Source organism: Propithecus coquereli, unplaced genomic scaffold, assembly GCF_000956105.1.
Source record: "Propithecus coquereli isolate 6110/MARCELLA unplaced genomic scaffold, Pcoq_1.0 Scaffold482, whole genome shotgun sequence".
In the NCBI taxonomy this organism is placed as follows: domain Eukaryota; kingdom Metazoa; phylum Chordata; class Mammalia; order Primates; family Indriidae; genus Propithecus; species Propithecus coquereli.
Genome location: NW_012150641.1, coordinates 434,426 through 451,223, shown reverse-complemented (window position 1 = coordinate 451,223; position 16,798 = coordinate 434,426). Strand labels below are relative to the sequence as shown.

At 40.7% G+C, this 16,798-nt stretch overlaps 1 protein-coding gene and 1 pseudogene across 1 annotated transcript in view; one reads left to right on the top strand and one right to left on the bottom strand.

Annotated features, from left to right (window-relative positions):
* Nucleotides 1–16,798, bottom strand: part of STX8 (syntaxin 8) — a 261,397-nt gene that overhangs the window by 28,721 nt on the left and 215,878 nt on the right. The window lies entirely within an intron of this gene.
* On the top strand, nt 3,931–4,246 carry LOC105819378 (annotated as a pseudogene).

Genomic DNA, 16,798 nt, shown 5'->3' with positions numbered 1-16,798 from the left:
TAAATGGGATGAAAAACTCCACTTGAATGCGTCCCTGTGAAGTCAGTCTATGCTTCATCCAAATGGTTGAACTCCAAAAGCACCTCGGCAGTTCAGGAGTCTTGATTTCAAACCCCTGCCCACATGGCTCGAATCTGCAACTTAAATATTCAGTATGAAAACAAAGTTATTTAACTGTTAGCACAGGCTGCTTCTCCAAAAGGGAGAAGGAAAGGCACGTGTTTCAGCCCACACACATACACTGATCTTTGACTTCTAAATATCAGAGCACAATACATAATTATTTTGGCTTTGGAAGACTATACTGTCTGCTATGTTGGGGTGGGCAGTTACAAAAACACATTGTCTTGAACACTGCCAGAGCTGACGATTTTATGCATGTACAGTACAAGCGGTTCTTTTTCATTTTGGAAAGAAAAAGCACTTAAAAAAGGTTTGGTGAGGAGGCTTTGCAGCAGTATTTCACCTCAATACATCTTTCAAGTTTGATAGCCTGTAAGCTCACAGCTTTGGTTCTCGTCTTCAACCTTCAGACAACTCTAAGCTGTCCACGGCAGCTGCAGAGGCCGAGTTTTTAAATGAAATAAAAAAAAATAATTGCTTCGGGGAACAAAGAGAAGAAAAAAAGCTCTGTTAGCTGAACTACGTGGCCCCTGGGGATTGTGTGTGGTATGTATTCCTGATTAATATTGTTCAGTGTGGTAGAAAGAATCCCTGAGCAATCCCAGAATCAGGGAAAGTGTGATGTGGTAGAAAGAGTGTGTGCTTCAGAGAGTACCTGGGCTCAAACTGCGGTTCTGCCTCTGGTCACTGCATGACCTTGAGAAATGGCCGTCACCTCTCAGGGTCCTCATCCCTTGTGTGCAACAGAGGAATAATACTGCCTATCTCATGGTTCTGTAAGGAGGCTGGGAAGGATGACGTATTTCATGTGCTGATTTCATATGGCAAACTGAATGCTCACGGTTATCTCTGCCCCTTCCCCAGACTCTGCCTTAAGGGAGGGAAATGGTATAAACCCATGAATCAAAAGAATAATAGAAAAAGGGATATCCAATCAGATATAGCAGTAAAATGTTGGAAGACGGAAAGTAAATGGACAAATAAGTGACTTAGAGTAGAAGATAAAGAAATCTAAACGACTGGGGGTGGGGCTGAGAATTCCCAGCAGGAAGCTGCCTGGTACACCAGACCCCAGAGAGACTGGGGATGGGGGGCTCCAGAGCTTCGGAAGGCAGGGCTCCCAATGGGGGACTACTTAGAGACTGTATGAGGACCTGTTCTGTTCCAGACCCCCTCTGCCACCTCGCACCAGGCCAAACCATCTCTGCCCTATCCTCTTGGGAGAGAGGTTCATGGGAGAAACTGGACCAGAGGCGCGTGAAACATGGAGGAAGTAGGCAGAGAAGGAAAGGGTAAAACAAGAGGTTAAAAGAGGGGAGGTTAAATAAATGTTTCTATATTGAATAGTGAGCTCACAGCCCCTTCCACCTGTCAGGCTCCCAGACACTAGCAGCTAAGCTCCCATTCGCCAGGGGGAGACCACAGAGCTCCCCTCAGCAGAAATGGACTAACCAAAGAGAAAAGACCTACAGATACTAATATTTGGGATCCCTAATAAGATGACTAGGTCCTCTTCTGTCTGATAATCCTTCGTGAAATCTATACCTCAACAGACCCCATCTATGCCCATGGAACTTTTATCATGTCTTGTTAGTGCTTTATTCGCCAACATTGATGGGTAGCCAAGCATCACTAGACATTTGACAAGAGAGGGAAAAACAAAAACGAAAAGCAAAAAACATGCCCTCATCCCTCCCCCTCAAAAAAATACAGAAAAAAGAAATTTAGTGAAAAGGTACAATGTAAAGAACAGAAGAAAACTTCAAAGGAACAATAACTAATGTTTTCAGAGAGATAAAATATATGTTATATCTGTGAAACTAGAACAGAATAACATTTAAAAATCAGTAAAGAAAACTTGGGAGTTAAAAAATAAGACAACAGTAATAAAGAAATTCAACAGAAGAATTTTAAGATGCAGTTTAAGAAATGTCCCAGAAATGAACAAAATGACAAAGAAATGAAAAACAGGAGAGAAAATAATAAGGAAATTAGAAGATTAAAGCAGGAAGCTCAATACCCAACTAATAGGTGCAGCAGAGAAAAGAGAAAACAGAAGAGATAATTATCAAAGCTATAAGAAAACAGTTTCAGAACTTAAGGACATGAATTTCCTGACTGAAGGGTCCACAAAGTATACAACACAGTAACAGGATGAGGGGAAAGTTTATTCTAAGGCTTTATGTGTAAAATTTAGAATACTGGGGCTGAAGAGAAGCTCTTTAAAGCAAAATGGGACATAAAACAAGGTTCAGGAATCAGAATGGCACTAAGCTTCTCAGTATCAACACTGAAAGCTAGAAGCCAAGGAAAAAGGCCTTCAAAATCCTGAGTATAAATTGTTTCCAATCTAAAATTCTATATGCAATTAATCAACAGCAAGGGGGAGAACAGAGATATTTTCAGACATGTAGTATCTCAAGAAACTTATTTCCCAGCTACTCTTTCTCAGAAAGCTAGGGGAGGATGTGCTCCATTGCAACAAGGGGGTAAATCAAGAAAGAAAATGAGTTCCAGGAAAGAAGGGCTCCAAACGAAGAAAGGGAAGAGGATGGGAAGTCTCTAGGAAAGTAGAGGTACAACTGGCCTAGAGAACCACCAGACTGGATTAGAAGGATGGGGGCCCCAGAGGAGGGGTGATCCCAAGGAAAATATGGAAAGATAGATCATTTGATGTGCGTTTGACCATATCCACAGGAATTTCTTAGCTTGGCAGTAATTCAGGGCAAGAACTATGACAAAAAAAGGGAAAAATGACAGTAAGTCCTGAAAAAACAAAATATTGTATAAGAAAGGAATTCTAATTATAGTAAGCTACATGGCTCAGTGAATGATGTTGATATGGCCAAAGTGAAAACGCCTAGTAATGATTTAACTAACAACTGTGGCTTAACTCCGTTTTGGTAGCACAGAGGGAGATGTGTGAGTGCATGTGTGTGGGCAGGCAGGGAAAGAACTAAGCACCTTCCAGAGCAGGAAGTTAAGGAACAATATCTAAAATCACTTGCAAACCAAGTTGCATCAGTCAAGCATATTATTCAGAAATAAGAAAGCAAAACCCAGAAGAGACACGTGAAAAAGATGAAAGTACTTTCCTCCAGAGAGTGGGATGCGAGCGCAGGAAGGTGGAGCAGGTAATTCTTGTTTTCTGTTTCCTGGTTTGAAATATACCCTGCACTACTATTTGTCTTTTTAAAGTAGCCTAGATGTTATCTTGACTCACCACCAGGCCAGGCTCTGTATTAGATGCTCACCACAATTGCCTGGCATGGGAATTGAGGGCAGGTGAAGGGAGGGATGGGGGTGAGTGTCACCTATATCTAAACCATACAGAACAAGCAGGTGTTGGGTGCAAGAGGGAGAAGAGAACTCATGTTCACTGCAGTCTCCTCTCGGCTGCCCAGCAAGCACACATGTGCATGTGCACACAAACATAAACACATAAAAGATTTCAATAATCTAACAGTACAATCATAATACAACTCTCCCAAGTGCTACCAAAATGGCATTCACTTTCTTCCCAAAGGGAGAAAAATGTCAAAGCACATCTTGCTACCAAAAATGGAGGGAAAGTACAGGGCCTCTGTGCTACAAGTCCCAGATCTCTGGCTGATGGGCATTCTTCTCAGTCCAGTTCACACGTAGTTTTCCATATTATAACTAAATAATTCAGTCACCTCCAATACATCCAGTAGTTGCAGATGAAAACCCTGATGACACTACTAAAAGCTCCTGTTTGGGAGAAAGCGGGACGTCCAGCTTCCAACTGGGAACTTTCATACCATCCGCAACCAAAGATAATTAAATATGGGTGAGATTGACAAAGGCAAGAAGACTTTTGTTCATAAGTGTGCCCAGTGCCACACTGTGGAAAAGGGTGGCAAGCACAAGATGGGGCCAAATCTCCATGATCTCTTTGGGCAGAAGACAGGTCAGGCTGCTGGATTCTCTTACACAGATGCCAGTAAGAACAATGGCATCACCTGGGGAGACACTGATCGGGTATTTGGAGAATCCCAAGAAGTACATCCCTGGAACAAAAATAATCTTCACCAGCATTAAGAAGAAGGGAGAAAGGGCAGAATTGATAGCTTATCTCAAAAAAGCTACTAATGAGGAATAATTGGCCACTGCCTTACTTATTACAAAACAGAAATATTTCATGACTTTTTTTAATGTGTACCATAATTTAATTGGTCTCATATACCAGAATTCAGATCATGAAAGGGTGACAGAATAGTTTTATTGGACAGTCCTGATTTAACTAAGACTGGCTTGTGGTTAATTCAGTTTTTTGAATTTTGATAGTAATTCCAATTCAGTAAATGCTATCACTGTTTTCCCCTTCTAAAGATATGATTGGATAAATGAGTAATGTTCGACTTTTCACAAAGATGGTAAATTGCCATCTCAAAACCTGTTGAAGATTGGTTTTATATTTAGATTTATATAATTGGTTACATCAATATATTTAAATACTAAGGAAATCCCTTCACTGTCTTGGAACCAAGCAAGACTCACTGGTATCTTAACATGTGTTTATTAGCCTGTTAAAGGCGAGAGCTGGAGATAAGGTAGCAATGTTTACTTTACGTTTTTGGTATTTGCTATGCCAATCTAATTTCCCTGTGTCTACTAAAATGCTGCCTTTTATTTATTGAAAGGCATTTTAGTGTGGTTTATGTGTAATATCAAATCAAGAATATTTAACACTTCTCATAAATGAATGAATGAATGAATGCAAGCTTCTGTTTGGAAACGGAGAAATGGGAACAGCAGACACTGCTAAGCAGTCCAGAGCACACATCCTTCTCACTAGGCTGGGATAACTCTATTCCCTGGGAGGCTCATTCCCGTCTAGAGTCCTCTGCTGAAGAGGATGTCCCTTGGGGGGTTTCCTCACTTTATCTAAGGTCAGCTTCAAAAAAGGAGTGCTGCACAGCCATGGTGAACATGGAAACAAATTCTGGGAAGGAATGAGGATTCCATCAGACCTAAACGTGGTATCAACTCAAACAAACATTACTATCAACCAAATGAGTCTGTCTGCATTCTATACAATCACTGTAGAGTTCTATGCTTCAATTACTGAGGTAAATATTCAATACCAGGAAAAAGCTTGCCTTTCTTGAGAAAGTATTATCATTGAGTGACGTATCATATTTCCCTTTTTGTGCTGTTTTTCTAGGATTCTATTCTCGGTGCTAAATTTAATGTTCAAACATGGTATTAGTTTAGGGATTTGATATATTCTATTTATATTCTCCTCTACATTTAAACATTTCCTATTTCTTCTTTAACAGCTTTGAAATTATATATATATATATATATATATAATTAAAAAATAAAAATAAATATCTTTTATTGTAAGCTACCCCATGTCCTCTTTGGAATACATAGGTTACAAGTTATAAATAAAACCTATCTTGAGATAGAATTTGGGCTATCTTTGTTACACTTTGCTCTACAAGATTCTCAGAGACTGAGGTTGGGGAAGAAGGAGGGCTTTGGACGGTCTGCAAGCTTTGCTGGCCAGTTTTCACTGCTTGCTATTTTATCCTTAAGTCTTGGTCTGCAGGGTAACCTCTGTGAACTTATTCATTTATTTACGCTTTTGTGTATATTTTGCTGTTGTTTCCAAGGAAAAGTTCTTTTTGAAATCCTCCAGCCTTGCCTTAGTTGAACTAAGGAGAACTGGGATTGTTTTTCTCATATGTCTTTGTGTTCCTGAGTGTTGGATGTGGCATTGCCAGCTAACCAGAGCAGAAATAGAATTCAGGAACGAGACATTAGAGTGGGGGCAGAGGCATTGTGGGTCTGGGAGGCACAGAAGTGGCCCAGAGGTGGCTGGATGGTGTCCCTGCCCACTGGGCAATTTTTTTACATAAAGAAGAACATCAGACAAACAAATGGACACTAAACATATGAATCATATAAGGGTAGAGTGAAGGCACCTTAAAAGTCAGAGACACAATCTCAATTCGGGGCTTCAGTATTTGCTGGCCTGAGACCTCCCCCTGCAGCTTAGGTGTGTCACCACCGTGTGGTGGAAGAGGGAGTGACAGGCACACGGAACCAAGTGGGTTCCTGGTTCACAGATTAAGAATGCTCTTCCAAGCCACAGCTCGGAACAAAAATAGAATCTGTTTATTAAACTTGTCTCTTTTGTAACACAATACAGACTTCGGAAAGACAACCTTATAGCAGACAAAATCAAGAGAAGGCACTCACACATTTCTCTAGCTACCTGCTAACAGCTAATCTCCAGCATGCTTTATTCTGAGGCATACAGGAAGAAACTTCCTCTTCCCACCTCCAACTAAAAAGAACCCCCCTTCATACCTTTGGCACCGAACCCCTTCGGCAGCAGCTCTCCGTCCTGGCTCCAGCTCACTAGGGCTTGCAGAATCATCTTGCTTAACCAAGCTGGTCTGGAAGCAGCAGAATTTCCCGTTGAGCCAACAAGCCTTCCCTTCACTGACGGTCCTCGGGGTCTTTCTCAGAATTTGCTCCCCGGTTCCTGTGCCCCAAATCCTCAGATGCCAGTAGATATTCAAACGTCGTGACCTCCACCCTTTCCCCAAAGACACAGTCTTACACCTGGCCAGCAAGCAGACTGTGGAGACTGTTTTCAAGACAGATTAAAGTAACCTGGCAGAAAATGGAACAAACAGGGAATGTCTGATAGCTTTCATCATGGGTACTGGTTGGTTGAGCAAATTTAAATTCAATTCACCAACATTATTGAATTGGGCAGAATCACTACATAACCATTGGAAGATAGTAGCCACAGACCTCCATGTCTATGAGGCAGATAAAGAAAAACAATAACAACTAATACTGAGCACTGACTACACGCCAAGCACTGCTCTGAGGGTTATACATGCTGTAACTCATTTACTCCTCACAACTGTCCTAACGTTAGATACCATTGACACCCCTGGTTTCCAGGCAAGGAAACAGAATAAAGGGACGCTCCAGGTGAGTAACGGAGCTGGACCCTAGCCCCGCGGCAGGCTGTGGGCCCTCACTGCGTGACACGGCTTCCAGGGAAGTTGCTCCCCACCTCTAATCAGGCTCCACAGAAGACTTTTTAGGGACTATTTTTCTAAAATGAGAGTGTGTAACTTGGGCACGGGAGAAGGATGGCTATCCTTCTCTCCATTTCATTACGGGCAACTTCAGAGAGTTCTCAAAGACCTGATTAAGGTCCTTTGGGTATGTGAGGACAGTAAGATAGGAGACGTGAGACGGTCGAATGATCTACCCAGAAAATAAATTATAAAAATATACTATCACTATAAATTATAATTAACTTTGAAGTGAATACTGCACTTTGTACTTTGCAAAGAATCTTTCTATACATGTTACCCATGTTGAGCTTTGTAGTCACCCTAGGATGTTGTGTTTGTTTAGCTTTTTTAATTGGTCACAATTTGTAGTTGTCAGTCTTTTTTCTCCACCTTACAGAAGCAAGTGATGACGATTCCATGACCCAGCCCACAGGTGGACTAGGGTTTGCACCTTCAGACATCTACTGCAGCACTGTTTGCCACATCTTGCTGATTTGGCCCCACGGTCAGCAGAGAACTACCAGTGAGGGTGGCAGCAACACACGAGAAAGGAGAAATAAGAACTCTGGCTGGAAGGCCTCATGGTGCTAAAGGAGAAAGGGGAAGAGAACTCCCATTTTCTGAGCCTTTCCTATGTGCGAAACCCTATGCTGGGCCCTAATGGCTCAGGAGGGCCAGAAATAGAATAGAATCGCTGAAAGAGAAGAGTCCTGCGTGGAAGGCAACTGCTGCTTCTCCCTCATGATCACCTCTGAGTAGTGGTGGAGCATTTGAAGCCGGGGGTTTTACAGACAAGCGTTTTGGCAGTCTTATACTCCATCAAGGAGCAGATCAGAATCATTGAATTGCTACTTGAAGACTTCCTGGGACAGGGAGATGCATGGCAAAGGACTCTTAAGAAGACATGTGCAAGGGGACACAGGATGCCTCAGTGATGAGGCAGCAGGAGGAACTGGGGCCCAGGGAAACCCTGATGTTGGTGAGTGTCGTGGACTAAATTCATCTGTTGAGTCCCTAATTCCCAATGTGACTGTATTTGGAAATAGGGTCTTTAAGGAGGCAATGAAGGTTAAAATGAGGTCATAGGATGGGGTGCTAACCCACCAGGACTGTTGTCATGATAAGAAAAGGAAGAGACCCCAGAGGGCTCCCTTTCTCTCTCTGCACACACAAACACAGGAGAGACCATGTGAGGACACAGGAAGGCTGTGGCCATGTGCAACCCAAGGAGAGAGGCCTCACCAGCAACCAACCCTCTGGCACCCTGACCTTGGACTTCCAATCTCCAGAACTGTGAGAGCATAAATGTCTGTTGTTTAAGCCATCCAGTCTGGTATTTTGTTACAGCAGCCCAAGCAGACTAATGCAGTGAGCCTTGGCCTTGCCGCATCCCTGGACCTCAGCTAAAACTTATTCATTGTTCAAAACCCAGAGTCGCCTCTTCTCTGAGGTCCTTCTCATTCGCCCTAGCCACTTCTTTCTTGATGCCTCCACTCTACATGAAGAGAGCTTATCTTAGAACTCATAACACTCTACTGACTTAATATTTTTTAGACAAGTCTGTCTGCCCCCATTAGACTCTGAGCCCCCTGAAAGAAGAGGCTACCTTATTCAGCTTTATAGTCCTAGTCCCTAGCATGCAGCAGGCATTTAATAATTGTTTATGGACTAACTGAAGAAATGAACAAACCGAGGACATTGTCTTAAAAATGTGCATTAGTATAAATGTTATGACATGATTTATTCACTCACTTATTCAACAACCAAGAAGTAAATGGTTGGGAGGGGAAAAGGAAAATAAATTGTTAAAAAGAGAAGCCTGAAAAAATACCCAAGGACATTTCTAGATAATGACGAAATGACAAAATGAAGGATTAGCTGTGTAAACGAATACGAATACCAGTTTTTTGTATGAACTGCTTACCATGGGCATGACTTTAATTTATAGTTAAGTGTAAAGAATGGCTGTACGGAGTAGGGGCTCTGTAGGGTCCAAAGTGAGGCAAACAGGTGGATTAATCCTGCATCTGCTAATACCAGCTGGGTGACTTCAGACAAGTTACTAAGCTTCTCTGGGCTTCGGTAGCCTCATCTTTTTTTTTTTTTTTTAACATAAATTTTACTGAGGCATAACACATACACAGAAAAGTACATAGGTTGTTAAGGGAAGAGCTCAATTAATTTACTAGTTGCCTTATCTTCTAAATGGGAATAACACCAGCATCTGTCACATAGGGTAGGTGTGAGGGCTAAATGACATGATGTTTCTGGAGCATTCAGCACAGTGCCCGATGCACAGTGAACCTCCATAAATGTCAGCTCTCATTCACTTATGTTACCTCATTTAATTGCAGTTCTAAACTTGATTCCCAGATGTTCAAACCTTACACCATTCTGAATATACCCTGGTAGTATATGCCCAGATTTTGCCAAAAAGAAAAAAAAAAGTGAATCTTGCTTCCAGCAATTTAGTAAATATAGAAACTCACCTTTATAACTAAGTATCAGAATCTCATCACTGCCAGCCTTCCTGCCACTCCCACTTCGTGGAGTGATGCTTCATCTACTTAAAATGCCAAGGAGGCTTAGAGTTATAAGTAGGGTTAAAGGAGGCAAGAGAATAGATTTGGTTGGAGAGACAGAGAGAGAGAGAGAGAGAGAGAGAACACAACTTAATTTCAGCATCTGTGACTTCTCATACAAGCTGAGTAGAGGTCACAGCTCCAGGGCTAGGTAACAGCAGGTACTCAACAAATGTCTGTCAGCCAGCGATGCAGTCAGAAGCACTCCACTGTATCTTCAACGGTGTTCCTATAAACAAAGCCAACTCCATGCACCTAATAAGGCCAGACCAAGTGGTCACCTAAATGGGGATGACTTGAGTAAAATGAGGTCCTTTCTGTTTCCAAGTGTCTTCCTGGCACAGCCTCAGGGTGCCCAAAATTCCACTGCTGGTGGATTCCTATGTCCTGTCTGTGTCGTGGTCATCTTTTTCCACTGTTCCATTTAAAATGGAAATGTCACTGGCTAGTAAAACACGTTGTGTCTCCACTATCTGAGCATGAACGAACTCTTAAGTACAGAGGATGGACAGCTAAAGTGCCCGTGACTGAAGGCAGCGTGACGTTGAGTGTGTGCAGGCACGTGAGTTGGTGAGGGTAATTTTGTGACCTCTGTACTTTTGCCCTGGGCCAGCCCTGGCATCCGCAGGTACAGGAGAGTTGCTGGTAATGGAAAGGCTGCTGGGGAAACTAGTCCGGGTTTTCCTAAATGCCCTTCCAGTATCTTCCTCCTGCTGGTCTGCTCCAACTTTGTCTCTCCCTCTTCCAAGTAACTCTGTGTGAGCAGACAGACTTTTGTGTTCCCCTTTAAAGACTGAAAAACCTGAGTGGTAACCATCCTTGCAAACATTCCTCTGCAACTCCTCAGAAGATCCAGGTTCTTCTAAGAAGCAAGAGCAGATGTGGCTTAAAAACAAGATGCTTGAGGGGAATTTACAGTCTGTGACCAATTAGCCAGATGTGCTAACCTTGCCACCTGGTTTTTCTCTTGTGGGTGTTTTGTGAGCTCTCTCTCACTTCCATTTGCTCTCCATTAGATGAAGACAGTTATTTCCCTCAGGCCCAGGCGGTTCACAGTCTGAGGGCCATCTTGGGTTCACATCTGCTCTTGGACTTCAGATGGCACTGGTGACCAGGATGAGCCTTCTCTAAAATGCATTTAGCACAGGCATGGTGACCTTTTCTCTTAGATTCATATCTCATCAGAGTTCTCCACACTTTTGTGAGCTCCAACTTCAGCTGGGGCAAATGTGGTCACATGATTAATGCCAAACATATGCTATAGAGAATGCTGAATCTTACCAAATCTGCTTATCATTTCTAAAGCAGACCAAGGAACTGAGTTTCAGCTATAAAAATCCCAATGATTTGGGAAGAAAAAAGGGGACTGTCTTAATTTTTACACTATTTAATGATGGTCATGCCACTTCCTGCTTCCAGTCAGTGGAGCAGGGTTACTTCTTTCTCTGGAAGCACCCCTTCAGGTTCTCTGTTACTCCGAACGCAATGGAAACTCTTTTGCTTTCAGTTTGGGTTTGTCTCAATCAACTAACTCATCCAACATTTGGAGACGAAGAGAAATTTAAATGGTTATCTAGTCGAGATCTTTGAATCTCAGCATGGCACGAACATAAATCACCCAAGATAAACATTTATCTCACCTATTTTCCATATTTCCAGAGTTGAAAATTTCCCAGTTGTTCCATAAGCCAAACAAATTAGACATGACACGTATTTACAAAGGCATTATCATGCATTACACATTTTCTCTCCTTTTCAGGCATGAGTTAACTTTCCCAAGAAAGTGCCCTTTGCAAACACAAAACAAAAACGCAAATGCCACTTTTTCTGAGCAGCATTTCTTCCCCATGCAAACACTTCTTTTTTTTAACTGACATTTCCTCGCCATCTCTTTATTTCTCCTTTGGCTAGTTACATAGTACATGCTCTCTTGCTTAAATTATCTCTGGCATCTTTGAAAATTTTGCATTACACAACTTCAGGTACTTAGTACTATTCCAGAAATATCTGTACACTGAAGACCCGTGTCATCCACCAGTACCCTCAATAATGTGCAATTAGCTCAATCTCTTCACCAGCCAACCCCCACATTCTTTCACATGCTTACATATTCAGATCAGATATCTTGTGGCTTTACGTTCTTTTCATTTTGACAAACTTATTCCCTAAAGCATATGAGTGAAGGACAAACTTAAAATGTCTAATACCCATCTTTGGGTAGAAAAGCCTAATTACATTAAGTAATGGGCGGGAAGGGAGTCTGTCTTCTATGTCCACTAAAATCTCACAGCAGTCTAGTATAGAGCAGGCTTTCAGATAACTTGAATGACGAACAGTATCAGGTGTTAGGTCTCTGAACACCTAATTCAGAAACTTCCCTGAATTATATAAAAATTGCTCAGAAAGAAAAGCTTCAAAAATTAGTTGTCGGGCTGGGCGCAGTGGCTCACGCCTATAATCCTAGCACTCTGGGAGGCCGAGGCGGGCGGATTGTTTGAGCTCAGGAGTTCGAAACCAGCCTGAGCAAGAGCGAGACCCCATCTCTACTAAAAATAGAAAGAAATTAATCGGACAACTAAAAATATACAGAAAAAAAAAAAAAACTAGCTGGGCATGGTGGCGTACGCCTGCAGTCCCAGCTACTCAGGAGGCTGAGGCAGAAGGATTGCTTGAGCCCAGGAGTGTGAGGTTGCTGTGAGCTAGGCTGACGCCACGGCACTCACTCTAGCCCGGGCAAAAGAGTGAGACTTCGTCTCAAAAAAAAAAAAAAATTAGTTGTCAACATTGGAGGTGAAAAGGATCATATTTTAAGCCTAGGATGGATGATAAAATAATACCGAGATGAAAATATAGAAATTAAGGTGGTTCCTTTTCACTGGGCAGAATTTTCCTAGCTATTCCAAGTAGCCCCCAAACTCTCTTTGGAATTCTGAATTGGAGTGTGTGAAATGCATATATTAACTTGGAGGAAACTTGAACATGGGGATGTGAGTGGTCATGTTCTCAACCACAAGGAGAAATCCAATCTGTTGCAGGAAAGAGTGAAGCCAAAGCAGAGATGAAGGAGAGATGGAATGTGGCCCTACCACTAACCCAAATGGTGTTTTTGTGTGAATTAGAAAGAAGCACTCTTCACATGTCATAAAACTGTTACCCTAAATATATAAATCTATGATGACTATTACCATGGCAATGAATGGCAGTACCTTAAGTTTAGAGTTGTTCAGTGCACATTCTCAACAACCATATCTTGCAAACCTAATGCAAGGAGTCCTGGGAGCTTTGGGAATTGTGTTCTAATCTTGAGCTGACCTGATTCTGGCAGTTCTTCCTTTGAATTGTGACCTCCCCTAATTTCAATTATGATAAATTACCTCCCTGCCTATATTTTGCTTGAGCTAGTATGAGTTGGGTTTTGAACCTTAGTCATGTTTTATAGTTTTCTTCATAAATCCTATTTCTTGTTGAGTTTTTGTAGCTATTGTTAATGCAATCTGTTTTCTGTGACATTTTCTAACTGGTTACGAGTGCTATATGAGAAATCAGTTTTTGTACATTTATTTTATATTAATATTTGGCCAAGAACTTTGTTTTTCAGTTAATTTTCTTGGTAGACAATTTTAAGTATTTGTAAATATGATGATAATTTTGATTTCTCCTCTTTTACTTGTTTTGCCTACTATGGAGGGAAGGTCTTCCAAATTAATGACATATATTAGTGGTAACAGGGGACATTCTTATTTTGTCCCTGATCTGATCTTTTAACTTTTTACCATAAGCAAAATAGTAGCATTTAGTTTGTGATAATTATTATTTAGCATGATAATGAAGTACCCTTTAATTCTTAGTTTCTGAAGAGTTGCTTTTTAAAAAGAAAACAAAAACAACTAAGAAAAACAAAGAGTTCTATTATATGCCTTTTTAGTATCTATTAAGGTGATCATAAAGTTTTTCTCCATTTATTAATGAGATAAGTTATGCTAATGTATTTCCTAATATTAAACTTTCTTTGCATTCTTGAGATTAATTTGGCTTGGGCACAATGCTTTATTCTTATAATAGAAAACTAGATTCGTTTTGCTAGAGTTTTATTCAGGACTTTTCTTCTTAGGGTAACTGTCTTCATAAGGAGGCTGGCCTACGATTTGTGTGTATATGTCACCTTTGTTGAGTTTTGATATTAGAGTTGTTTTAACTTCATAAAAGTGAAACGGGAAGCTTTCCCTCTTTTCTGTATTCTGAAACCGTTTATATAAGATGGAAATTATTTTTCCTGGAAAGTTTGAAAGAATTTACCTATAAAACTGTCTAGCACCAGAACATTTGGGGGGAGATAATTGTTTGTACGCTTTCCCTGTTTCTTTCTCAGTTACTGTTCCATTTAAGTTCTCTAGTTACTCTTTAAACTATTTTGGAAACGTGTAGTTTTCTATATCTTCGTTGAGCTATTACTGTAAACCTATAAACAGTATTCTTTTATTTTTAACTGAGCATTTGTGTTTCTATCCCCTTTCTCATCCTTAATATGGTGGTTTTGTTTTTTCTTTTTTACAATACTTGATGTACATTTAATTAGCCTTTTCAAACAGACAACTTTTATATTTATTAATATACCTACTGTTTATATGCTTCCAAATGCATTCATTTTGTCCTTCATTCTTTAAGTTGGTTTTATCTGAGTTCTTAAATGGAGTCCTTAAGTTATCTACTCTAATTTTTTTCTGGTTTATATTTTTATATTCCTTCAATGATTCAAATTCATAACTGTGCTTAAATAATCATCTTCCTCTAAAAGCTATAAATTAGCCTTTTCTGACTATAGATTATAAACATTTGCATTCTCCCTGTCATAGTATCTCATCTGATCTATTTTACTGATCTATTCTAATAATAATCTCTAAACAAAAAGACTTGCTGAGTGCTGGGTCCTCTCTGTCCTCACCCAACTCTCTAACGCATCTATACTGCCCTGCCAAAACCCTACACTTCTCTGCCCACAGCAACAGCGCTGGCAAGGCTGCTTTGTGTGCTATTAATGACATTCCTTTATGTGTTTGAATTCATAGGTCTGCTTTTTAAGGAGTTTATTTACACCTACCCAATTCTATCCTGAAAATTAGGTGGTAGGAAATTTCTTAACAGTTTTCTATTAAAATAACTGTAATAATATAATTAAATATATTTAGAGATAATGTACATATATAGTAGTCTTTTAAAGAAATAAATGCTTATACATAATTTCACTTTCAGCAAGCCATTACAAGAAAGGGATGAGCTCATGCAAAAACTAGCCAGTTTGTGAGCAGAGATGGAAGGGAATAGAAAAAGTCTAGAAAATTGAGGCCTCTCAGGGTTGGGAAAACCAACTACTGCTGTTACCTCAAAGAGTAGGAAATGAGCTCGTGAGTGCTCAGAGCCTTCCTTAAATGTGTCCTATGAAGCTAGAGGAAGAGGCTCAGCACTGTGGTACAGACCAGGTTTACTGTTGTGCTTCCTACATCTACTGTTTCAGTTGGCCCCAAAATTGTTGCTTTGAAAATGAGCAAGACAGCATGAGCCTAGTGGGAAGTCAGAAATCAGCCAGAACTGTCTCTAGAAATGGAACTTGGATGTGGTCCCCAGCACACCGAATAGAAGCACCATGAGTTTTAAAAGAAACCATAATCCTGGGGAGATGGAAAGGAGAGATGTGAATAGTCTGAGCTTTAGTTTAGAAGTCACCAGACCATGCATAGCCCCCTCAGAGCCTGTTGGAGAAGACTTTCTATCATCCAGAAATCCTAGTCTTTGAGTTGGATGTCGTAACTGAACGGGGTTTAGGTTGTCTCCCTTGGGGAGAGGCCGTGTTCTCGGTGTAGGCAAAAGATGGCTATGGACATATGGGTGGCCAGGCTGCAAAGGCAACTGCTAGATTAGTCCACTCTCCCTCTCTTCAACAGAAACAGAGTATATCTCCCAGCTAGGTGCGCAGGTAGCTACATTCTCACTAATAGAAAATGAGCAGATGTGGCCCACTTCTAGGCCTGAAAACATCGCAATTCATACTTAGCGCTCTTTCCCCCTTCTTAAAGTGTAGCCATGATATATATCCATGATCCAGCTTTGACCAAGTGGATAAAGATCCATAAAGCACTGGGAAGAGACAAGAAAGAGAGAAAGTAGGCCAAGAATGACCTCATGAAAAGGCAAAACCATAGGCATAGAAATCAGATCACTGGTTTGCAGGGGCTGGGTGGTGGAGGGTAGGGAGGAGGCACTGATCACAAAGGAGTATGAGAGAAGTACTGTAATGGGGGTGGTGGAAGTATCTGATTGTGGTAGTAGTGGTACAATTACATATGTTTCTCAAAACTCATAGAATTGGTCACCTGAAAATGGTGAATTTTACTGTATATAAATTAAAGGTAACATACTTAAAAAGAAAAGAAAAGAAGAAACAAGAATAATACCATGGAGAAGAGACCTCCCTCTCCAACCTAGACTGCTTGTTTCAGAGCTGGTACATGAAACAGAAACACAGTTCTATGTTCTATAAGCCATTATACTGTTAGTTACGACATGGTTGGGTCTCTTTGTTATAGCTGCTTAGCCTTTACCTTACTATGTATGTGTGTGTGTGTGTGTGTGTGTGTGTGTGTGTGTGTGTGTGTGTGTTTATCACACATACAAAAAATGTTATCATTGGTAAATGATAGAATTACGGTCATTTCATTTTCCAAGTTTTGTTCATCTATATTTTCTTTAGTAAATAAACATGTATTAAATTTTCTAACATGTAAAAGAAGATATTATAAGGAGTATTGTATATTTTAGATGTATTTCCAGCCAAAAAGTTAAAATAAATTGCTAGGGCTTAAAATTAGTCTTCAAAATTATTATGTGATCAAGGTGGCATTCAAAATCAGTAGAAATAAGGATGAACTTTTAAAATAAATGGTGTTGGGCGTGGTGGCTCACGCCTGTAATCCTAGCACTCTGGGAGGCGGAGGCGGGCGGATTGTTTGAGCTCAGGAGTTCGAG